Consider the following 25,932-nt stretch of genomic DNA (forward strand, 5'->3'; position numbering starts at 1 on the left):
ACAATTTATACTCATATCATGGTACTATCTAATATTTGAGAGTTGTGAAGAATCTGGTTTTAGATATTTTTCTACCCACATTTTACCCCTGGTCTATAATAAAAATTAAAAGGATCACTAAAAACTACTGTCCCCAATTCTTTTCCTTTTGGAGCCTTTTACATCTCCAAAAATGCAAAATTAGAAAACCTCAAAGAAAGAAAAAAAAAAATCAAAGGAAATCTTTCTCTTCTATATGCATAAAAAAAAAAAGTCTGCAATGAATAGAAACGAGAAGAGCGTACACCCGTGTTCTATAGCGAGTCTTACAACAAACCCCACTCCTGTGAAAACTGTTTGAGCAGGAGATGAACACAAAGCCGAAGCCGCCCTGTAAGATTACACAGAAAGGCAGGATGTACACAAAGCCCTTTTGAAACACAGAGAAAAGGTACTGAAAGCCAAACAATAAATGGACAAAGGAACTGACAAATCCCAAACATATAGCCAACCTGATCAATGCCAAATTGTCATGTCTCAAGTCATGGGCCTCAAATGGGGCTTCTGCCTGTGCTGCTGTTTCAAGCCGAGCAAGATGACCCATAAGGGATGGACAGCCTGTTTATGAGTCAGATTTTAAAACTGCACGAAGGGTAAAGAACCTGATAAAAAGGAGAACCTTATTACTAAGTTCAAAGAGACACTGTCGACATTCTGTCTGAAAAACTGTCGTGAATATCCAAGTAGTTCTCTAAAACGGGAACAGGCATTCCTCCCAGATTTTTGTTGCTGGGAGAGGGGGTGGTGGCAGGGGACAGAGGTGAGAAGGGGACAGGTCAGGAATGCCTAGTGGTGAGGAATCACTGTCAGGCCCAGCTGTCAGCACATTACTTGGCAACACTCACTGGCATTTCAGACTATTTGTCCATTTATTTCTGCTTACTTTCCACAAAGAAAAATGCCCCACCAGCTAGCCTCCAGAACTTCAATAAACAGATTTTAACCCCAATTCTTCTAAATCACCCTTACTTTAATATTGGCAATAGAAAATAGTTCATCTGGGAGCAATAAAACCAAGACAGCTACAAAGTTAAAAAAAAAAAAAAAAATGAAGGGCAGCAAACAAAGACTGGGAAAAGGAATTTAAGAGATAAAGGAATTTAAGAGATAACCAACCCCTCTTTGAAGCTTATTTCCACTTTAGACCACCAGCTAACTGCAAAGTAACCTCTGAAAAGTAAGTCATTAACCACGGTTTGTCTAACTTTTTAAAGAAATCAGAGTCTAGAGCACTATAACTGCAGATAGAATAACCACTCAAAAGGCTTCAATACAACAAATGAGGGTCTTCATTTATTCGAGAAGGTTCTAGTTTCAAGAGGATCATTAGGAAAAAAAAATTTTTTTTTTCAAGGTACTAAAAGTTGAGAAAGTAATTCCCTGGAAAAAGCATGTAATGTAAAACCAAACAACAAACAATAATTTTAAGAAACACTAAGTGGGAGAAGAGCATGTCAGACCAAACTTTTATGTTAAATATAAAACATGGAATTACAAGACTATCAGCCATAAATAAGATTATGTAAATTTAACCAATTTTCAACTCACATACTTTTCAGTATTCTCTCAAATAGAAATTAATGACCCCCCCAAAAGGAAATTTAACAGGTAATCATAAACATTTCTTTTGTCACGTGAAAAAAAATGTAATGAACCAGGTAAAAGAACAAAATATCGTCATCTGCATAATGTGGATGTATACTGTCACTGAATAAGAGACGATCTAAAGTTTTCTTCCAAATGAAAACTTCAACTTCCATACATTACAAGGCACATGAAACCCTTATAGGAAAACCTGAAAATAAATTTCCATGCTGCGGCACAAGAACTAATCAACTGTACACCTCTAAACACAGCAGCAGCCAAGCCTTAGGATTATCAGTTCACCTGTGGGAAGAGTGGAAGGCTAGGCAGAGGCAAGTTTTAGAGAAAGGCTTCAGCTTTAGAAAAAAAGTCAAGAAACCACCCAGAAAGCGCCAATTGTGCAAAATAACATTGCAACACTGAAAAGAGCAAGAAAGCAGGAAGGCCTCCTGCCAGATTTTTAAGCCCGCTTCAACAAAAATAGTGCACCAGCTGCAAGTGGATAAATTAAATATGGGTTTATAGATCATAGTAAAAGAAGAAATGAAACATATGCATTCTGTGTTTAAAAAAACAACAACAAACAAATAGCCAGGTGCTAGTATTTACAAAATGCTCTACATTTGAATGTATTCATCAAAACTGAATTGGCTACATATAAGCCTTGATGAGAATAACTGAGAACCCAGCAAACATTTCACATCTCGGACATCTTCACAGATGTAGTGCCACAATGGATAGCAATATCAGTTAGACCCTCCAGTCCAACATAACGAACTCCCCGATGCCAGCAAGTGGAAAACTCAATGGAGATGTGTTTTAATCCCTTAAGAGTTTTTGCTAAGGACAGTTCAGTGCTTGCCCAATCAGGAGATAAAGGAAATCTGCATAGGTACATATTGATAATCTGATCCACACATAGATGCTAGCTGCCTCCTGCTACAGCTGAAGCTTATTTACCAATGTGTAAAGAATGGGCGAAGTCCAAGGGAAAAAACTGTACTGCAACATCAATGAAAAGTCACTGAGTGTCATGAATGAGAGCAAAGGACAATGCAGTCATTAATAAAACCAACTGTGCCGTGGTGACCCAGGGGACTTCTATGCAGGGTAAGATTTATCATCACTAGGAAGTTTTAGGAGTAAAAACCGTTCAATAACATTAGCATCACTAAACCACTAAACAGACTGTAGCTAACAGAAAACCAGACCGCTGTAGAAGGCAAGAGATACACGATTCAAATCTTTAATTTCACTCCACTTGACTGAGATGCACTGAAATGTATTTAAGCCTGAGAAAAGCTGAAAAGAATCGTGGTCATCATTTACTGAAGATTTCACTAATTACTTTAAGTAGATCCAGCTGTATCACTGCAGTACAGAAAGGAAGTTTGGAAGTCTCTGTTAAAAAGAATCACAAATACATTGTGATCTGGAATAGGACTACAAAAGAAGAAAACCCCAGACTTCCTCAGTTTCATATTCTCTTTAAAAAGGCTCACTTCTATTTATAATATGAAAAATGTGGGAGAAGCCAATTTTATGCTCAAAATGTGGATTACAATTCAGTTTATCTAGAATTACATTTTAGGCACGTTTGCACACTTAACGTTGACTGCATTTAATTTCAATGTTGTGAAACCCAGTAGAGCTATTAAGCTTTATAATTCCAAATAACATTCAAAAGATTTTTGAAAAGATAACTGTTGTTACCGAAGGGAAGAAAAGTTAATTCATTCAATATGTATTTCACTGAATAACATTCATCTAGATGTGGACATTATAAAACTAACCTTTCATTCCCTCTGTGACAAAGGTTTTATTTTCTTGACATCCCAACTTTTAAATGGATCTTACGAAGGTTTCGTCTAAGGGAAATTTTACTTGAGAATTTGAGCCAATTTACTTAAGGTCAACCCAGCTTCAAAACTTACCACAAAGGAATGAAGTAAAGCCTCAAAATAAATAAGTTTATTAATTCAGATTTCCAATGTTAATAACCACAGAGCAAAGAGACCCCTCTCACACTGCTGGTGGGAGGGTGAACTATTACAACTCCTTTCAAAAGCAATGGGACAAGAAATGTATCAAGAATGGGGAAAAGGGACTCCTGGGCAGCTCAGCTGGTTGAGCTTCTGACTCTGAATTCGGGCTCAGGTCATGATGTCACAGTTTCCAGAGTTCAAGCCCCCCTGTCAGGCTCTACATACTGACCAAAAGCCTGCTTGGGATTCTCCCTCTCTTTCTGCCCCTCCCTTGCTCACGCTCTCTATGGCTCTCTCAAAATAAATCAATATACTAAAAAAAAAAAAAAAAAAAAAAAAAGAGGGGGGGAAAAATGTTCTTAACTCATGTACCTAATAATTCGATTCCTGCCCTAAGAAAATAATCCAAAATGCAAAGCTATATGTCCAAAAGGTGTTCACTGTGACTTTATTCTGAACAATTAAAAACTGAAATAAACTTAAATGTTTGATAGTATAGGAACATTATTAACAGCATAGGTAGAAAATATAGGTAAATTATGATATTGTATCTATACCATGAAATATGTGACCATTAAAACAATTAAAAATGCTTATCAAAAAAAAAAGTTTAGAATTTTATACATGGTATTATGTCCACCACGTTTTTCTTTTTAAAAAATGCTCTGGCAGGGGCGCCTAGGTGGCTCAGTCGGTTAAGCATATGACTCCTGATTTCAGCTCAGGTCATGATCTCATGGTTCATTGGTTCAAGCCCCATGTTGGGCTCTGCACTGACAGCATGGGGCCTGCTTGGGATTCTCTCTTTCTCCCTCTCTCTCTGTCCTTCCCCCGCTTGCACAAACACTCTCTCTCTCTCTCAAAATAAATAAATGAACTTTAAATAAAAAATGCTCTGATAGAAGAAAATATACCCCCAAATTACAAGTTGGATAAGGAGTTATAAATACTCTAACATCTAAAATGGTATAATGATTCACAGCTACGACTTTCATACGTATTGTATCAAATGAGATAACACACTGCAGTCTTGCAGAGGACTGTGAAAGCTCAGAGGAGGGAGAAAAACAACTACCAACAGGACTGAGACCATAAGAAGTCACTTTGAGAATAACTAGCAGAGTGTGATTTAAATTAGGAGCTGTGTATCCATACAGAGATCACAGCATTCTAGGCTGAAGAAAGGCATGATGGCAGGGACAAACTACCCTATAAAAGTACAAAATGCCCCCAAGGTCTAAATGATCCTGGATGGCAGGAATATAAAAGGGGTAAGAGAATACAAGAGATGCTACGCAGGGGAAGGGATCCCAGTAGTGGAAGGCGGCCTTCAAATTGCCTGGCCATCTGAGGAAACTTCCTCTTAATTCAGACTGCAGATGCTAAAGAGAACAGCAGCTATACAAGTTATTTGATTTTTAATTTTCTTAGAAAACTGAGTGAAATCACGCAAAAATGGTCATGTGTCACTTATTACCATTTATAAAGCAGCTGACTCAGAAAGCTCACTGGCTCACCCATTTTTAAAAGAGCTTTGCATAGAAAGACATTACTGATTAATGTTTAAAATCACCTTTTATGTTCAGAACATCTAAAATCCCAATTTTGAGGGCGCGTGCGTGGCTCAGGTGGGGAAGTGCCTGACCCTTGGTTTTGGATCAGGTCATGATCTCACAGTTCCTGAGTTCAAGCCCCGCGTCACACTCTGTGCTGGAAGTGCACAGCCTGTTTGGGATTCTTTCTCTCTCCCTCTCTCTCTGCCCCACCCCTCACGTGTGCGCTCTCTCTCAAAAATAAACTAACAGACAAAAAAATTTTTTAATCCTAATTTTTGTATTTTCTTCCTTTGTGGCTATATTTCAACAGGCAAGATCCAGAAATCGAATTGAAAAATGTTACTCTGCTGAAGAGAATAGAAACTAGAAATCTATACAGCCACCCCATCTATGTGAAATTCTAATAAAGGTGTTAACACTTGAACGTCCTCTGTTACAAGAGGCCTATGTTGCTCCAAGGAAAGCATGGGCTTTGCAACAGCATTGGCAGCAGTGAGACCACAAATCATTCTAAAATAAAAGTAAACTTCTGTGGATTCTCACAGGTTAGCAAAATTTCACTGAGCCATCGTCACCAGGCAAGGCAGAAGATAATCAACAGTTTAAAGTCATCAGATGGAAAGCATCCGGTAAGCATCCGGCTCTGGAACTTACTGCCTCTGAGCCTTGTTGAGTTGCTTAGGCTATTTCTAAGTTCTAGATTCTTTATCTATACAATGCTGGTAATAATAGTAGCTAACTGTAAGGTCCATAATGACAAAGACTCTCCCTGACCCCACCTTAATCAAGTTCCTTTAAGCCCTCCTCTCAAGTAGGCCTTGGCTTTGGCCCCATCTGGTCTTCAGTCTGCCTAGCTCAATTTTAGCAAGAATCCTGCTAAGCTAGTTTCCTGAGAACCCCGCTAACCTTGATATTTGATCACACTCGATATGTGATCGAGTTCCTCATCCCGAACCTTTGATGGATGCGTCTTGGCCTGCCTTTAGCAAGAATCCCCACCCTGATGGCTCTTCATAGTAATTTTCCCTCTATTGACCCTCTTCACCCCGCTCCTTGGCTATAAACCCCCACTTGTCCCTGTGTTCAGAATTGAACCCAATCTCTCTCCTCTATTACAACAGTCTTGAATAAACTCTTCCTCACAATTTTAATGAGTGTGAGAATAACCTTTTTCTTTAATGAGGATTAAGTGAGTTTTAGTGAGTAAAAAGTTTGAAACAGTGCCTTAATGCACTTTTCTTCAGTCACAATTATCAGACAGTAAATGTAACAATGACTATATGTCTAAACATTACCATTGCTCAGCTGAAGTAAAATGGTGACTATTTATTACATGACAGTTACTGTGACAAACTTACAAATTCAAAGACAGAAGGATACAGGTCCTGCATCAAAGAGCTCAAATTTAGAGCAGGAACAGAGAGTAAACAAATAATTCTGGCATAGCGGACTTCATACAACAGACAGCAGGCCAGGGTACAAAGGCAGCAGAGAAGAGAAACTGATGAACTGAACATGGTAAAAAGGTCACCAGTTAGCACACAGGCTTTGGAGAATAAAGATAAGTTTGCAGAATCACTGTCTAGGTTGAGTGTGAACACTTGGGAAGGAAGCCATCCCATGGACAAGGGTTTAGGATGGAGGGAGCTGGGACCAGACCATGTCCTACTAGCACTTCTTCCTGGACAAGAGAGCTACTTAAAGATTTAATAGGAACGTGTCAAGACCAGATAGATTTACCTTTACCAATTTATTTTTTCCAATTTGCCCCTCTGAGGCAACAAAGAAGTTGCATTTGGGGAGACCCAAACAGACACACATTACATATGGCAAGAGAATGTAGTCACTGACCATAACAAGTACAAAACTAAAAAGGAAAACAATGAGCCTAGACAGTGTGTAGAAATACATCAAGGAAAGATACCCAAAATTAATACATCTACATTAGGCAACCATAAGTATTTTATTTATTATATGACTACCACAGATTGTAACTATTTACGAGTGAACCAGTCTTACAAAAAGAACTGAATTTACCTACCATTTGCAGATTTCTGCCCATGCTCTCTCTCTGTCCTCCCTTCTTGCCCTGGCTAACTCTTCCTGTCATTCTGAATTTGGGCCACATGTCTTCTTTGGACCCTAAAATGGGTTAAGTGAATCTCCTCTGGTTGCTTGTGCATGCTCTTAGCTTAACACCAGATCCACTATAAACTACTTTTTCTCAGAAAGCAGCTGACTCAGAAAGCTTACGGGATCAAGCTTACATCCTGTTTCTTACATCTGTTACATGGTTTGGCCCATAAAAGGCAGACAAACAATGTCTACTGAATGAATGAATGAAGTAAATACTGAGAATTCCACGTGATTACCCTTCCATCCTCAGTGGGCACCTGCACAGAGTGAGAACTGAAAAAGGGGTCTTTTCCCACTGAGATTCCTGCTATAGTGTAGTACTACAAAGATTTGGGAACCAATTTTTATTCTCCAAGGTAACAGATACCAAAGCAAAAACATACACACAAAACCCCACACCCCAACGTGAGAATTTTTAACTCCAAATGATGTTTCAAGGAATTCAACAGAAATGAACTACTAGTTTCCTAAACTTCACGGTATTATATTAGTCATGTATTTTCAAGTCAGTTATCTGGAGTTCTGACAGAAATATGAAAAATACAGTCCCAACTAATGAAGCAGGTGCTTAAACATATGCCTTTTCAAGGGAAAAAAAGCTATGAATTAGAACACTGATGACTTTATTTTACTTGAATATCTTAACATACGCAAGGTGGCGGGTTTTTTTGTTTGTTTTTTTTTTTTTTTGGATAAATCTTCTTCTAGATTATGTGCAATTTTGGAGGCAACAATAAAAATACTTAGGAGTTCTTCTTTTTTTTTTTTTAATTTTTTTTTTTTCAACGTTTTTTTATTTATTTTTGGGACAGAGAGAGACAGAGCATGAACGGGGGAGGGGCAGAGAGAGAGGGAGACACAGAATCGGAAACAGGCTCCAGGCTCCGAGCCATCAGCCCAGAGCCTGACGCGGGGCTCGAACTCACGGACCGCGAGATCGTGACCTGGCTGAAGTCGGACGCTTAACCGACTGCGCCACCCAGGCGCCCCAGGAGTTCTTCTTTATCTGCACACAGCATAAGTCTTTCTTAGAAACAGTCTTCATTTATTTGGCCTTAAAATCAAACAAGTTCAGTTTAACATCAGAGGCTTCCCTGTTTATTTACTCAGTACCAAAGCAGGTTATCACTGCTTTTTTTTTTTAATATGAAATTTATTGTCAAATTGGTTTCCATACAACACCCAGTGCTCATCCCAACAGGTGCCCTCCTCCATGCCCATCACCCACCCTCCCCGCCCTCCCACCCCCCATCAACCCTCAGTTTATTCTCAGTTTCTAAGAGTCTCTTATGGTTTGGCGCTCTCTCTCTCTCTCTCTCTCTCTCTCTCTCTCTTTTTCCCTTCCCCTCCCCCATGCTGTTTTTAAGAACATTTTAAAAGCAAGGTGGCCACAGGATTCCAATTCAAGTCGTATGATATAATGAGTGGCCACTGAATAACATTCACAATCCACTGACAACTGTCCTTGTCTATGTATCTGAAGACTGTCCTAAAAGCAAGCCATCTCAGCTGTTTTATTTTATTTTGAGAGAGAAAGCACACATGTAGGGGAGGGCAGAGAGGGAAGGAGAGAGAGAGAGTGAGAGTGAGAGTGAGAGTGAGAGTGAGAGTGTGAGAGAGAGAGAGAGAGAGAGAGAGAGAGAGAGAGAATCCCAAGCAGGCTCCTTGCTGCCAGTGTGGAGTCCAACACAGGGCTCGGTCTCCTGAACCGAACCAAAAGATGATAACCTGAGGTGAAACCAAGAGTTGGACCCTTAACCAACCAACTAAGCCACCCAGATGCCCTGTTCTTTTTTTTTTTTTTTTTTGAAGTTTATTTATTTTGAGAGAGTGTGCCTATGGGTGAGCAGGTGAGGGGCAGAGAGGCAGAGAGAGGGAGAGAGAGAGAGAGCACAAGAGGGAATCCCAAGTAGGCTCCACACCATCAACTCAGAGCCCAGTGTGGGGCTCTACCTCAAGAACCATGAGATCACGACCAGAGACGAAACAAGAGACACTTCAAGGAATGAGCCACCCAGGAGTGCCTCTTTTTTCTTAAAAGTTAATTCATTTCCAGTTGAAACTGATACTAACCCTTTGAGTTGGTCGACAAAATGATGTAACAAAGGAGACCACCCTGTGAGAATCAGTCCTGTTCCCTGAAAAACTACCACTCCTACTCCAAATTCTACAAATTAGAAACATGGAAACCTAAATATATCACAGAGCATCTCCTACGGAAAAGCAAAGCAGTGCCTAAGTTGTTTAACTACTGAGGTTAAAACTCTTTAAACTTAATTAAGTAGAAGACTGGACCAGCTATGGTTAGGACTAAAATAAAGTGAATATTCTGTGAAATATACGTGAAGCATGTCCAAGTGGTGTTGAAAAATCAACCATATTAGCCACTGACAAACAAAACAACCCACACCAGATAAAGAGAACAGCTTTCCCCATAAACACACTATGGGGGTCCAGGAAAACTGCAGTCTAGTCTCCGATCTGCTCACTCACTAGTTCTAGGACTCTCGGAGCATGCCCCATATGTGAAGAATCTCATCCTGATTTTATTAGCACTCTGCTTCCCCGCAGCAGTTAACCAATGAGACCATCCATCCTGAAATTTAAGGTACAGAATAGAGGGAAAGAAGACAAAAATCGAGTTCAAGGTAGCCAGGCAACAGGCAGATGGATTCAGACTTCCCAGTCAGAGAGAGCGAAACGTGTCACTGTAAACAGTAACTCTACCCTGAAAATGGAGAGGCCAGAGAGATACGCAGGCGAGCACTTAGCGCAGTTCAATTGCCTTGCCATTAACTTAGCCATCTATCCAGACTCATCACCGTGTACTAAAAATAGGACACGAGAATGCTTTTATACTATCCCAGCTGCTAAAAACATTAAGAGAACAAATTTCAAAACATGTATCAGAACTTGTACCCAAAAAGAGAAATGGTAATATACGTTTCTAGTGTGAAAAGCACAAACCAAGAAAAATGAGATGTTGATGACACCTTGCTTTTATATAGCACCTGTGAAGCAGTTCAAATATTTTTGCAAATTAAAAAAAAAAAAAATCTAATTATAGTACTTCTAACAACATCTCTGTGAAATCGGTAAAATGTAAATATAATTACTTCTGTTTGGCCACGGAAGAGAAGTAGAGGCATATTTAATCACTCTGCAAATTAGATTCCTGATCTAGCTCAGTCCAGTACTTGCAGCATCCAATACAGCCAAATCACCAAGTACCCTGTCACTGTTAACAACATAAAATAGAAACGTGAACCCCACAGTTACCTATGTTCAAGAACTCAACTCTAAAATTCAATAGTTAAGGCAAAATTGGCTTTAGTTGTAGAAGGAAAACACTTCGAAAATTCTATTTAAGATGTGGAATCTACTTTTGTTTTTAGGAGTAAATTGAAAAACTATTATTAACACCACTTGAAATTTAGAAATCACCGAAAAAGTAAAAATTCTATTTTCACACTAACCAACATGAACTGACAGCTTTATGCCTCATTCAAAGGAAAGGAATTCAGTTTAAAGTGCAAGGTCAACATACACAAAAAGACACACTGGCCTGGGAAATGAATAGGTTTAACAACAAAAGATGAGTCAACTAATACTTGTAGATCTCAGGGACTTGAAAGAAAATTTTATTTTGCCTCAAAAAAGGAATTCAATTGTCCCGCTGATGGCAAGGACACGAGATCACTTTTAAGCGTTTTATTTGTACTTTTTAAGAGCTATTATGGTGATGTACCTTTAAAAGCCAGTATATTATTACAACATTAAGGGGCACCTCCTTAATATACTGAATATATCTAACTCCTCTCAACGCCAACTCTTAGTGAAATAATTCTTTCTTCCCTCAATACTACTTAGATAAGGCACAGCCAAAACAGCACGGGATGACAAAACCTGAACTTGCTATGGGAATTTCCAAACAGATAAGAACTTAAGAACTTTGCAAACACACCCCAGGTTGAAAGACAAGAGAAACTTGAAGAAAATAGCCAGTGAAAATATGAGCACCCTTCTTAAAAGGTAAACTCTTCAATGCCAAGTCTATCTTCTTATAAATTCTATTCAGCCCCTGGCATCTGTGTTAATGCCAACAGGGAAAATGACTTCTCCTGTCACTATCAAAAGCAACTCACTCTAATGGAATGATATGATGTCTAGAATTTGCTTCAAAATAATCTGGAGTGGGGCCTGGAGGGATAGCTGGAACAAGATTGTTCAAGAGTTAACAGTTACGAAAGCTGGGTAATGGATATGGTTCATGGGGTTTATACCCCCCTCGCTTTTGTAGGTGTTGGAATTTTTCATAATAAAAGGTTAACTAGAGAAAGAAAAGAAAGTTAGTTTTAGAAAGAATCTCTCAATTAGCCTATTTTTATAAGCCAACAGCTCAGGAGTTACTTAACCGAGAATTCAACAGGAATAGAACATAACTACCATGTAAAAACTTCTTTATAGTTATAAAACAATCAAAATGACCCTGTGGGTTTTCTGTTGTTCATACCAGAGTAAAAAGCTGAATTAAGAAATCACCTGTCTCTAGATTGATATTTTTCCCCTTTATATGCCATTCCAATTAAGCCTGGTTTGAAAGAATGACTGGTTTTTATTTCATCCTGACAACACTCTTTCTGAAATAATCAAAGGGAATTATGTGATACTCTAGAGAAACTACCCACAAATCCAGACTTTAAATAAAGCTTAGCAAATTTTAAACTATCCATTTTATCAGTTTCTAAGAGCTAACCTTAGATTAAACTAAATAAAGCTAATTTTTAACATATTACCTGTATTTTAATAAATACTCTCATAAATCATGCTATTCCATCTTTGGAAATTTTCATTCTTTCAGGTCCTCATAAGAACTGCAACATGAAAGAGACCAAGGCCCTGACTGTCTTCTATTCAACAGAATCAGTACTCAGATGAGTGCCATCAAGATCTCTTTAGTCTCCATAAGTGATTGCAAACACTTGACAATCAAGATTAATGTCTGACCTGTGAGTTGACCTTAACCACAGACACTTTTCTTAAAGGAGATACATGTTAGATTAGATAAGCAGTCACACGGAAACTCAGTTATTACTGAATCACATTTCTTTACATTCTACTACACATTATCAGCATTCTACTAACACAGAATTAATCAAAATCTTTTATTAGGACAGAGAAAATTAAATCCTAGAATGGGAAACAAAGAATATCTTGAAGGGCTCACAGTCTCTAACAGATATTACATGGGACTCTTTCTCCTCTTTGATCCGGTAGCTTTACTCAGAGGCATCTGCTTCAACAGCAAACATGCACATTATTTAAGCTGTCCTTCTGCACACACTGCTAACCTATCTGGCAGAGTAAATGTTTCTAAAATGGATAGCAACTATAAAAAATGAAAACAGAGAAATTCATCACAACTCAAAAACTGGTCCCTGAGCTCTCTGATCAGAGTCTACATTTGGTATTTCAAAATATTTGAAAATTACATTAAGCAGCAGGAGTTTAATAGCAGGAGCTTAATAGCAAGAGTTTAATAGGTTAACCACGTCATCTATATGGTAACTTTTACAGCTCTGATCACAGCTCTTTATATATGGACACAAAAGGTACCCTTCAGTAACAGACAAGGAATTCAATCTGTGCATTACAGGAGACAAACCAGTTCTCAGATCTATACTGAGACAAGTATTTCATGCATTCACCTCAGCAGGGTGGATTTCCTGCACAGTGAAGGGCCAAATGGCTCAAGATTCAGTCACCTTTCCAGAGCTCAGAGGGAAGATGATTAATGCTTCAAAAGAACAAGGAATGGTGAACTTGTTCAATGACTTGCTTACAAAAAATCAGTTGCCAACTAAAAAATGCTTCAACCTCGGATAAAGCAGGCACTCAAACACATAGGTTCAAGCAGGGGTGAAGTTCTTGAATGACTCACTTTAAACTTCTCTCTAGTGTATCAGTCATAAAAAGATGATAGGACTATAATCAATTTATTATCAAGTTTACTTTCAGAACATTCAAAAGACTGCAAACTCCAAGCTATAAACAAGTGATCTCTGAGCAAACACAAAATGGAAAGAAGAAAAAAAAAAAAAAAAATAGGAAATGAGCTTGATTCTCCAGGAGCTGATTATCTAGTCTGATAATCACCTTGGTCCCTTATTTTTCAGACCTACACCTTTTATTTTATTCTTTAAACTTTAAGTTTATTTCTTTATTTTGAGAGTCGGGGAAGGGCAGAGAGAATGAATCCCAAGCAGGTTCCACGCTGTCAGCATGAAACCCCACATGGGGCTTAATCCCAGAACTGTGACATCATGACTTGAGGTGAAACCAAAAGTTGGACGATTAACCCACTGAGCCACCCAGGTGCTCCTGGACTATACCTTTCATTACTGCTTCGCCCACTGCTTGTTGTGTTTTGTTTCCTCTTCTCTCCAAAAGTCTGTGCAGGTCAACATACTGCACTCAGGGACATGCAGCCACTCTCTCACTCAACCCTGAGACATATATGAAATTCCCTTCCTTGATAAAAACTTCAAAAAATGGTGCCAACAAAAATATCCCACAGGACCCAAAGTAACAAGAAATGTCCAGAGGAATGAAATCTACCACTTTCCTTTGAAATAAATTAACTGTAGAAATCATTATGTTGTATACCTGAAACTAGTATAATATTATGTCAATTATACGTCAATCTTTAAATATTAACTGTTAAGTGATTTTTTAAACTAAAAGATACCTGCTTTAGAAACAATAAAATGCAAAAGAATATTATATCTATCAAACAACAGGCTGCTGTGGAGAGTATGAGTAAAGATCTATCAAAAAACACAAAAAGCAAGGAAGAGTCACAAAATTAATAAAGCACAATTTCAAGGAAAAAGCTGTATGTGATAAAAAAAGAAATTTTATTTTCATAAGATTCATAACCCACAATGAAAACAACAGTTGTAAAACTGCATGCTCCCAATAACATGAAAACACATAAAGCAAAAACAAAAGGCAATCTCTTTGTATTTACCGGTTAAAATGTAGAAAGTAATAAAACTTAAAATACAACTAGGACAAATTCCTAATTCACACAGTAGCCAAAAACTAAAATACATAAAACTGTCACAAGACAAGTGTCACAAAAACCAACTCATTTAAGGGAGCAGCAACCTGGTACAGAACGGAATACCAATGCAGTGAGGAGTTAAAAAGGAAGCACAGAAGTCATAAACTAGAGGGGCGCCTGGGTGGCTCAGTCTGTTAAGCATCTGACTCTTGATTTCAGCTCAGGTAGATCTCACAGTTCATGAGTTCAGGTTCTGTGTCAGGCTCCATGTTGGGCTCCGTGCTGACAGCTTGGAGCCTGCTTGGGGTCCTCTCTCTCCCTCTCTCTCTGCCCCTCCTCCACTCATGTTCTCTCTCTCTCTCTCTCTCTCTCTCTCTCTCTCTCAAAATATATAAACCTAAAAAAAAAAGGTCATAAAATAGAGTGTTTACAACTTAATGGGGAAAAAGAAAACACAAATACTACACATACACATACAAATCAAGGGGAATATACATTTATACAAATAACACACCTAGAACACAAATATTTACACAATAAAGCTATATACATGCTTTGGCTTGGGATTCAGGAGGCACTCATTAAAAAGGGTAAACATAAGAGGATACAATCTCATAATCTTCTTAATTATAGGATAAATACCATCTATGGTATGCAATTCGGTATGTAAAGAAAAAGTACTCTTGGGTAAGAAATGTTTAAAATCATTATGCTGTTCTCATGCTTACCCCTTCAGGTTAAAAAGTCAGGAGTGACATACCAGTACATCTAGGAAGTAAATGGAATACTCTGGCAAATGTCAAATTAAAATCTTTTCTTTCTCATATATCCTTAAATTCCTATCTCCTAAGGAAATTATCTTCAAACTTCTGTTAAGCAAGAAAATTTTCTGTACACAAAACCTCATATAAACTTGAAATATAAAAGCCGAGCTGCTCTGGCTAAGTGTGGGTAGGGGCCACAGGATGGGAGCAGCGCCACAAATGGTTACACAGTACCCACCACCAGTACCATGAGCCAGGCACGGGGCTAAGGGAATTGAGAAGGGAACAAAACAGAGTCCATGCTCTTAGGGAGCTTATATTCCAGAATGAGGAGATAGCCAATAAATAAGTCAACAAATAAATATGATCATTTCACATACAGAGAACCACTCCAAAGAAACTGAGGTAGGGTAACAAGGTAAGTGATGACCGGAGGTGGTGTCTGGGGTTTCTTCGTGAGCCTGGGTAGTCAAGGAAAGACTCTCTAAGAAGACATTGGGGTATTTTCTGGGTAGTTCTAGAGAAGGTTTGACCAATGCAAAGATCCAAAGAAAGAAAAGCTGCTGCTCAAGGAATAGAAAGAGGCCAGGTGAGCTTGTATAAAGTAAACGAGGACAGTGTAGAAAGAGGAAACTGGAGAGGCAAGAGAGGCCAGACCACAAGGATGTCTTAAAAGTGAGGTTTGGATTTGAAGTGTGGGAAGTCTTTGAAAGGTTTTAAGCAGGAGAATAACAAGACCTGATTTATGCTGTAGAAACTACTGTGTGGAATAGATCCCAGCTAAACAGGAATCAAGAAAATCAGCAAGGAGGGCTTGGCAGACACTCAGGTGAGACAGTGGTGGTCAGAACTAATGTTTTAACAGTGGAAATGATGAGGGCTGGTCGGATTCAGGATATATTTGGACAGAAAGCCTACAGAACCTAAGAATGGATTAGATTCAAGGTGGGCAGGAGAGAGGGAACAAGGATAGCTATGACACTTTCCTGCTGCACACTTGGGTGGGTAATGGCACCATTAACTAAGATGAGAAGGTCTCAGGTATGCAGATTAGGGTAGGGATGGCATTAAGAATTCTGTTTTGAGGAGCCAATCTGGCTCAGTCAGTAGAGCATGCAACTATTTGATCTCAGGCTTGTAGGTTTGAGCCCCATGTTGGATGCAGAGATGACTTAAAAATAAAATCTTTAGGGGCACCTGGGTGGGTTAGTCGGTTAAGTGTTGAATTCTTGATTTCAGCTCAGGTCATGATCTCGTGGTTTATGAGGCTGAGCCCCCACATCAGCCTCTGTCCGTGCTGACAGTGCACAGCCTGCTTGGGATTCTCTCTCGCCTTCTCTCTCTGCAACCCTCCCCTGCTGTATCAAAATAAATAAACTTTAAAAAAAATCTTAAAAAAAAAAAAAAAAAGAATTCTGTTTTGACCATTTTAATTTTAAACAGCCTGTTATTAGCTACCCAAGAAGATCTGCCTAGCAGGTGCCCCGCTGACCATATAAGTCTGTAGTTCTTGGGAGAAGTTGGAATTACAAATGCCCACATACTTGCCCAGCTCTTCCCTGCTCTCCTACTTCTATATTCCCATGTCAAACCCTTTAAAGCCTTCTCAGAATCCCCAGTGGTTTTCAAAGCAGTGTGAAAACAATGCTTATTGGGGCACCTGAGGGGCTCAGTCGATTAAGTGTCTGACTCTTGATTTCAGCTCAGGTCATGATCTCAAGAGTTCATGGGATCGAGCCCCATATAGGGCTCTGCAAGAAGCCTGCTTGGGATTCTCTCTCTCTCCCTCTGCCCCTCCCCTGCTTGTGCTCTCATGTACGCGTGTATTTTCTCTCTTAAAATAAACATTAAAAAAATAAAAACTTAATGCTTATCTCCAACTTTCTATCTAAATTTGCCTGTTTTCATAGTGTGATCAGAATAATTAAATATTAAGAAAACATATCACCTAACAGTTAAAATGAAAAAAAAAAATGTAAATCACACTTGCTCACACTAGAATAAATTACATATGGTTTAAAGATTTCAGTGAAAGAACGAAACCACAAAAGTGTGCTAAGAGAAAATAAGGGTTAACATTTTATCAAATCGTGGAGAAAATTTTCTAGTTTAACATCACGGGGAAAAAAATCCTTAAAAATGGAAAATAATGATGGACTGGGCGGGGCAGGGGAGGTAACTAAACACTTCTATAAAAGAACCATACCGCAAGTTTTCAAAGCAAATAAAAAATTGGTCATAAATATCTGAAGCATTTGACATTAGGAATTAAAATCCCTAAGTAAGGAGCTCACATAAATTAATAAAAAATATTAACTCCAGAAGAAAATGTGACAAGGACAAGAGCAGAAATTCAAAAGAGAAGAAATATAAACGAGCAATTAACATATGAAAAAAGTGCTAAGCTTCTTATCCTCAAAAGAACAGAATTAAAACAAGGAGATACTGTATTTCACCTATCAAACTGGCAAACATTAAAATGGCAATGATATAGACTCGGAGCCCGGGCAGTAATTACTAAGCCCTTTCTGAAGACAATTTGGTAAATTATATCAGGAGCCTTAGATTTTATATGCTCTTTGACCTGCCAATTGCACTTCAGGGACTCCATCCTAAGGGTGAAGGGTTTCAGGGGCTGTTTGAAAAGATTTAGGTATAAATTATGTTTATCAGATTAGGATACTCTGTACCTAAAAAGGTTGCTTCAGAATCACATCTAATGACACGAAAAGAAGGGCACCTGGGTGGCTCAGTCAGCTGGGCATCTGACTTCAGCTCAGGTCGTGATCTCGCAGCTTGTGGGTTCCAGCCCCATGCCGGCCTCTGTGCTGACAGCTCGGAGCCTGGAGCCTGCTTCGAATTCTGTGTGTGTCTCTCTCTCTCTCTCTCTCTCTCTCTCTCTCTCTCTCTCTCTGCCCCTCCCCCGCCCACACTCCGTGTGTGTGTGTGTGTGTGTGTGTGTGTGTCTCTCTCTCTCTCAAAAATAAATAAATAAATAAACATAAAAAAATTAATGACACGAAAAGATATTGCAGAAAAAACTTAAGTAGTAAAACCATATGCTCAGGTTAATATTTAACAATAGGTATCTTCATAGGAAGATCTCTAATGATAAAATTTCAGGAAGCTAAAAGCAGTGTGTCTGTCTGGAAAGATTAAGTGTTCTTTATGATCTTTTTTCTTTCATTATAATGAGCATATATTGTTGGATAATTAAAACTTCATTTGAGGGGACAAAATCAAAAGAGAAGAAATATGCATAAAAGATCTTGTGCATAAAAGACTTACTGAATGGAAATTATAAAAAAAAATAACAGAAGACATCTTCAAGTGACAAAATTATAATGAGGAAATTTCTCTTCTCTTCTAGAATAGAAAATTTTCTGTATTTATATACTTTCCCTTGTGAACATGCATTTCATTACTTACTTTTTAAAAGGTAAAATAAACTTTTAAAAATTAAGTTATTCCCAACCCTCTTGTGCTATCTTGATTTTAACCATACCAACTATCACACAGTATTTTCAAGGATTTATGCCCATGTTTGCCTCCTCTTCCTGTTCCAAAACTAGTTTTTCTTTATTATTCTAATATCTTCAGGGAGCACAAAGGGACTTTCCTGAAACACACTGGGCTCCATCATCTCCCTCCATATTGTCACCTTAGGTGACTTCAATAACACTTTAGCCCAGTGGTTGCCAGAGTCTGGTCCCTGACCTGCTCTACTGGGATATAGAATGAGCTGGTTAGAATGCAAATTCTTGGGCCCTGCTCTGACATGGTGAATAAGAAACCAGGTGGGAACCAACCTGACTTTTTATCAGTCTTTCAGGTGATTCTGATGCATGCAAAAGGCTAAGCACCATTATTTCAGCCTCTATGCTTTGGGCCTTTCTGAATCCAGAAACTCTCCTAAAAACAGTCCAATCATTTTTCAGATTAAATTTTTCAGAATTCCAATAGTAACAAAATTAAAACATTCAAGGGGACTGAACAGTTAAATCTCCTATCTTAACAGCTGCAAATAAAATTTTGAAAGAAAAAAAGATCCACAATGAAAGAAAAGCATACCTGTGAAGATGTCTTAAAGGGACCAATGAGTCCTAAAGACATGGTTTCAAGCCGACAGCCTCTGAGCTAAACACAACTAGCTTCAGAACACGCTAAACGCAAGCTCATTTAATTACACGTGTCAATGGTAGGGCTGCACAATCAATTAGCCAGAATACTGAGTAATAATAATGTTCAAGCCATAGCTAGATTAATGCAACAATCAGGTGTGCCTAAAACTTCAGAAACATCTTTATCCTGAACTAATGAATGACCCCATTTGGAGCAAGATTTATTGAGATTTGACATGATAATTAATATAGTCGTTTACCTGTGATGGAGGTATAAGCATGATAGAAAGAAAACAAGGTTTATTCACGGTCAGACAGAGTAACAAATTTTTGCCACATGCATTTGTTCGATGGATTGATGAATCAAGTACTGAGCTAGTGCTAGAGACCAAAAAAAAAGGTATGTAAGACGTCCACCCTGCCCTCCAGAAGCCTGCATTCCACTTGTATCAGCAAGGGGCCAGACAGGGATCTCCCTCTATCCTGGGGCAGGATATTCATTCATTCATGCATGCATTCATTCATTTAAATGTTTATTTTTGAGAGACAGAGAGACAGAGTGCAACCAGGGTAGGGGCAGAGAGAAAGGGAGACATAGAATCTGAAGCAGGCTCCAGGCTCTGAGCTGTCAGCACAGAGCCCGATGCAGGGCTCAACCCCATAGACTGTGAGATCATGACCTGAGCCAAAGTCAGAGCTTAACTGATTGAGCCACCCAGGCACCCCTAGGGCGGGAACTTTAAAACATGCATTATCTCCAATACTTGTTAGAGACAAGAAAACTGGGTGGAGTTTGAGAGGTAAGTCACTTGTTCAATGCCACCCAACTCCGTACAAATCCAGGCTTTGCTCTGATCCCTCCACCCTTGTCCCAATGTTAACACCACTTTTACTCTTAAAAGGAGACATGAGTATGCATTATTTGCACCTTACATAAGATTGTGCTAATTTTACAATCAATAATAAAAATGTTATGATTTTATTTCTTTTTATAAAATACTTATCTATTTTTGAGAGAGAGCACAAGCGGAGGAGGGGCAGAGAGAGAGAGGAATAGAGGATCTGAAGCAGGCTCAGTGCTGCCAACAGGGAGCCCAACGTGGGGCTCAAACTCGTGAATCCTGAGATCATGACCTGAGCTGAAGTCAGAGGCTTAACCAAATGAGCCACCCAGGTACCCCTACACCTTACATGAGATTATGCTAATTTTACGATCAATTCAAGAATAAAAATGATGTTATGATTTTCAAAGAGGCATATGAATTAGGTAAAATCAGGTAGCATCAAGCCAAGTAAAAAAAAATAATTTATAAATGATCTCATTTTCTTTAATATTTATTTATTTTTGAGAGAGGAGAGAGAGAGAGAGAGAGAAAGAGAGAGAACACAATCAGGGGAGCGGAGGGAGGGAGAGAGAGAGAGGGAATCACAGAATCTGAAGCAGGCTCCAGGCTCTGTGCTGTCAGCACAGAGCTCAATGCGGGGCTTGAACCCACAAACTGTGAGATCATGACCTGAGCGGAAGTTGGACGCTTAACCAACTGAGCCACCCAGGCGTCCCTAAATGGTCCCATTTTTTGAATGGGAAAAATTATCTATAGAAGAATCAAAAAAAGGCAATACAAATATGGAACAAAATATTAATATTGGTTATACTGGGTGGTGGGATTACAGGCACTTGTCCTTCCTTTTTGATGTTCTTTTATAATGTAATTTATTTTTAAAATGATCATCCCACATTAAAGAAAAATTTTTTTAAACCCAGTCAAGATTCCATTAATCAGTGGTTCTCAATGGGTGTGTGCAATTCCACAATGGATATTGGAAAACCTAGTATTTTTGGTTGTCACATTCACTGGGAGGCACCACTGGCATTTAACAGGCTGCTCAGAACAGTCTCCTACGAGGAATTATCCCATGTAACTTCCAAATGTCTCTGGACATTCACATAGGGGAGAAAATCCATTTATAATTATCTGAGCCTAAAACCAAATTCCATCTTACAGATAACCACACAAGACTGTGCAAGGTTCTACTATACATTCAATTTGCTGGGAGTATAATTCAAGAGAACACTGTTTTGAGTTTTGCCAGAAGTTGTTCACAGTTCCAGCAAAGTCGTATAATTAACTGTGACGCCTTTCTCCAAACTTGTAATAAATAAGTTTATTTGTTTTAAATGAATTAATGAACAAAAAGTTTAAAAATGAGTAATTTCTCAGTTTTAATGTTATTATAATAAATATCGATAAACAGAACCTACATAAACAAAAGCTACTTGGGGCTCCTCAGTTGAATGAAGGGCTCCTAATATGAGAAAGCTTGAAAACTGGGGCTTCAGTGGAAAAAGATATGAAAAGAGGGCAAGACTGGCTGGAGAGAGACCAGGTCCAAGGTTGGTGCAGGAGTGGAGTGAGGGATCTTTGAGAACTCAGCCAGATCAACAGTCCATAATTACAAGGGGGTTAAGGAATTCAGGATGAGGTATAAGCTTCTGACTCGGGCAGCTGAGTAAATATGAAGCCACTCAGACTGTAATACCAGAAACATGTTATTTTGTGTAATTAAAAAAAATTGAAAAGTACAAAATAAATCCACAAACATGAATGCTTAAATGAAAATACTGGCACAAACAAACAGCCCTTTTTCATGCAGGTATATAATAAAAGCTAAACGTACTTCTTCTCTCCTTGCTTTTGATATACACAAACGAACCAGAATGTTGGGACAGTAGTCATGAACACAACTGGATCGCGCCCCGTGGCCACCAAGGACGGAAAGGAGCCGTGAGAGGGAATACCTGCTCTCTTTCCTCCCAGTGCCCGGGCCCCTGCCATCAGCATCTTTAGGATTCTGCACAGAATTATTTTTAAAGATTCAGCTTCAAAAACCTTTTAAATCAGAGGTGTTCCAAGAAGCAGCAAGGAGGGGCCACCTGCCAGCATTTCTGCTGGACTCCAGCATAGGCTCTGGCTCCCTCTACTCCGTTGGGAGGCTCCGGGCCTGCCACCTGTACAGCAGAGCTCCCGTCCCACCCCCCCGCCCCCCCAAGAAGTTCAGGACAGAGTAACGGATATGGCCACAGAGCAAAGAAAATCTTTCAAGGGAAGTACAACTGGAAAGAGAAAGTACTGTAACGCCTAATTTTAACACTAATGGAGCCTCCCCTTCACACTAACTGCGGGGAATATCCCCAGACCCCATCCCTGCTTCCCACTTCACGCCAGTACGGCTCTTGGTGCTAGAAAGGGATCTGTGGCAGTAAGACTGACAAGCGGAAGCAAAACAGGAGGTAGGAGGGCACATCCTCTACTCCTAAGGCAGGTTCTGGTTGACATTCCCCCCTTCTAGCTCAAGGCTAGAGGCCTGGCTTACTTCTCCGAGCAAAGCACCCAGCCTAGGGGCGCCTGGGTGACTCAGCTGAACGTCGTCTGACTTCAGCTCAGGTCATGATCTCACAGTCTGTGAGTTCAAGCCCCGCGCGGGCTCAGTGCTGACAGCTCAAAGCCTGGAGCCTGCTTCGGATTCTGTGTCTCCTCTCTCTGCTCCTCCCCCGCTCATGTGCTCTTTCTCTCTCTCTCTCAAAAATAAATAAACATTAAAAAAAAAAAAAAAAAGCACCCAGCCTAGCTCCAAAGAGGATGAGCCTGGAGGGGCCCACACCAAGGCCAAGTTACCCTCTTACAGAAGTACCTTGATTATTTGAATTCCAAAGACCCCCATCGGTACCACATTTGTGCTTATTTAGTTCTGAGTTACTTTCCTAAAAGGGTATCTTTGAACACCCTCCCCATTTCAATTTTCTCATTTCTAGTTTTTAGTAAAAACCGTCAGAAAAGTTCAAATGGAATAAGTGCTTGCCTCAAAGACAGAGACTAGGAGAAAACTGTGAAAATCTATCTTGTTCCAAAGATAGAAAAGAGGAGATATCCTCTTAGAGGCCATAAGCAGAGCCAATCTCTAAGAAAAGAAACATCCAATTAAAAGTCTGGACCAGAAGCACCCTGGGCATGAGTCTGGCCCTCACAGCTCCCATCTCTCCTCCAACTACCTCCAGCTCTTTGCTGGTGCCCTTGGCTTAGGCACTAGGCCCAGGACGCCTCCCAATTCCGCCACCACTGCCATGCAGTACAACTGACCCATGAACTGGGTTCAACCGCATGGGTCCACTTATATGCAGATTTTTTCCCGTACCGTATAGACTATAAATGTATTTTCTCCTCTTTGTGATTCTCCCAGTAGCATTTTCTTTCCTCTCTCTTACTTTAAGAATACAGTGTGTAATACACATAGCACACAAAGTATGTGTCACTAGTCTGTTTATGTTATCAGTAAGGCTTCTAGTCAACAGTAGGCTATTTCCAGTTAAGTTTTGGGGGAGTGAAAAAGTATATCTGGATTTTTGACCGTCTAAGGGTTAGCACCCCTAGCCCCCTCGTTGTTCATGAGTCAACTGTACAACAAAGAGGTTGAAGTATGAGCCCTCTGAATGGGAACTTCCTATATACACTCCCAGAGAGTTAGTATTTATACAGCACGCATAGGCAGAGATAGCAAATAGCACAGTGGTTCACAGCACAGACTCCAGTCAGACTGCATGGGCCCTAATACCAGATCTGCCACTTTCTGGTTGTGGGATCATGGGCAAGTTAACTAACCATTATAACAGTACCTATTCTGCAGAGTTGTTGGGAGGAGCAGATGAATCATTACATGGGAAAACACACAGTAAGCGTTCAGTAAACATTAGTTGTTATTATACTTCAAATGCATCACAGATTACAAAAGTCTGGGGGAACTGAATATGGTAAAATTAATCACCGTATCTGGTATCATTCCTATTGTAAAAGTTGTTCAAATTCACAACCATAAACTTTCTCAGTAACTGAGATCCTTTTCCTAAACTAGAGACTTACAGTGTCTCAAAAAGAACACCTTGGTTCCGAATCTAATCATCTCTGAGGAATAAAGACATAAAACAACCACAAAAAATCATTTGGCTGACAATTTATTCTTCCTGTATTTCCAAAACTGCATAACACAAGCATTGCATACATAATTTTTTATTATTAGCATATAACATGTTCACTAAGACATGGGTTCTCTACATTTCTGGCTTCAGGGCTCTTTTATACTCTTTAAAAATTGAGGATCCCGAAGAATTTACCTTAGAAACTTATAAGAAACAGACATATACAAGCACATAAACCATTAGCCATCAAAGAGATGATGTCCTCAAACATCATACAGCCACTAGAAAACCAGGCTGTGCACCTACAGAGAATGAGAATAAAAAGAGGAAATAACCACTATCATTATAAAAATAATCTGAACTTGCAGACTGTTTTAAATTGTCTCAATGAGTCCCCAGAGGCTCCAGACCACACTCTGAGAACCTCAGCACTAAGGAAAGAATGAGTATCAAAATTCTCATGGCTTTCATCTTCTACCTTTTCTAGATCTACATAAGAAAAATTACGATACATTTCATCGAACTATATATGAACTGCAAATGATCCTATCCTAAAATTGCAGCAAAATGGTTTAAGAAAATATTTTGACAAAATTGCCACTATGGTAGACTAAATGTTATGTCTAATTTCTTTCCATTTTAAAAATTGTGAACACAGGGGTGCCTGGCTGGCTCAGTGGGGAGAGCATGTGACTCCTCATCTCAGGGTCATGAGTTCAAGCCCCATGTTGGGTACTGACCTTACTTAAAATAAGTAAATAAATGAATAAATAAATAAATAGTGAACACATATAACAAAAATTACCATTTTAACCACTATGAAATGTATAATTCAATGACATTTAATATATTCACAGCATTGTGCAAACATAACCAACAATGAATTCCAGAATATTATCATCATCCCAAAAGAAAATGAATGATGATCTGTAAGTTTTTGTCTCAACACCTGTTTTCAATCCTTTGGGATATACACCTAGGGATAGCATTGCTACGGCCATATGATAACTCTGTATCTCTATATTTAGCTTATTAAGAAACTACAAAACTGTTCTGTTACAGCAGTGCCATTTTACATTCCTACCACTAACGTATAAGGCTTCCAGTTTCTCCACGTTCTTGCCAACACTTGTCATTTTCCTTTTTTTTTTCTTTTATGATAGCCATCCTAATGGGTGTGAAATGGCATCTCAGTTTTGATTTCTATTTCTCTAACAACTAAAAGCGTTGTTTGCTATTTGTAGATCTTCTTTGGAGAAATGCCTATTCATGTCTTTTGCCCATTTTAAAAACTGGGTTCTTTTTGTTGTTGGATTGTTAAAAATTCTTACGTCTAATTATGTTTTACCAGGACATGAAAACACTTTAAACCAACCACGGATCTGATCCTCCTCTCTCTACCAAGCTTAAAACCAATACCAACCTTCCACATGACAAAAAGAACAACTGAGAAATTTAAAATGGTCACAGAATCAACTGGCAAACAGACTATATAACACCTTCATTTTTGTTTTAAATTACAAATCCAGGATTGGATCACAGATGATAACAAAATAAAGATGGTGATGATAATAGTCATTTCTCATAATAAGCACTTACTATTTAGTGAAGCACTGTGCTAGATGCTTTAACATCCTCACAACAACCATACAAGGTAAGAACTATAATCAACCCCATTATACAGATGAGGAAACAGAGGTACAGCAAAG

General features: G+C 39.0%; 1 protein-coding gene and 1 non-coding gene across 3 annotated transcripts in view; one reads left to right on the plus strand and one right to left on the minus strand.

Moving 5' to 3' along the window:
- Positions 1-25,932, minus strand: part of ITSN1 (intersectin 1) — a 219,303-nt gene that overhangs the window by 171,738 nt on the left and 21,633 nt on the right. The window lies entirely within an intron of this gene.
- On the plus strand, positions 24,886-24,958 carry TRNAR-CCU (transfer RNA arginine (anticodon CCU)). The gene has a single exon. It is a non-coding gene; the product is annotated as a tRNA-Arg (tRNA).

This window comes from Panthera uncia, chromosome C2 (assembly GCF_023721935.1).
Source record: "Panthera uncia isolate 11264 chromosome C2, Puncia_PCG_1.0, whole genome shotgun sequence".
Lineage (NCBI taxonomy): Eukaryota > Metazoa > Chordata > Mammalia > Carnivora > Felidae > Panthera > Panthera uncia.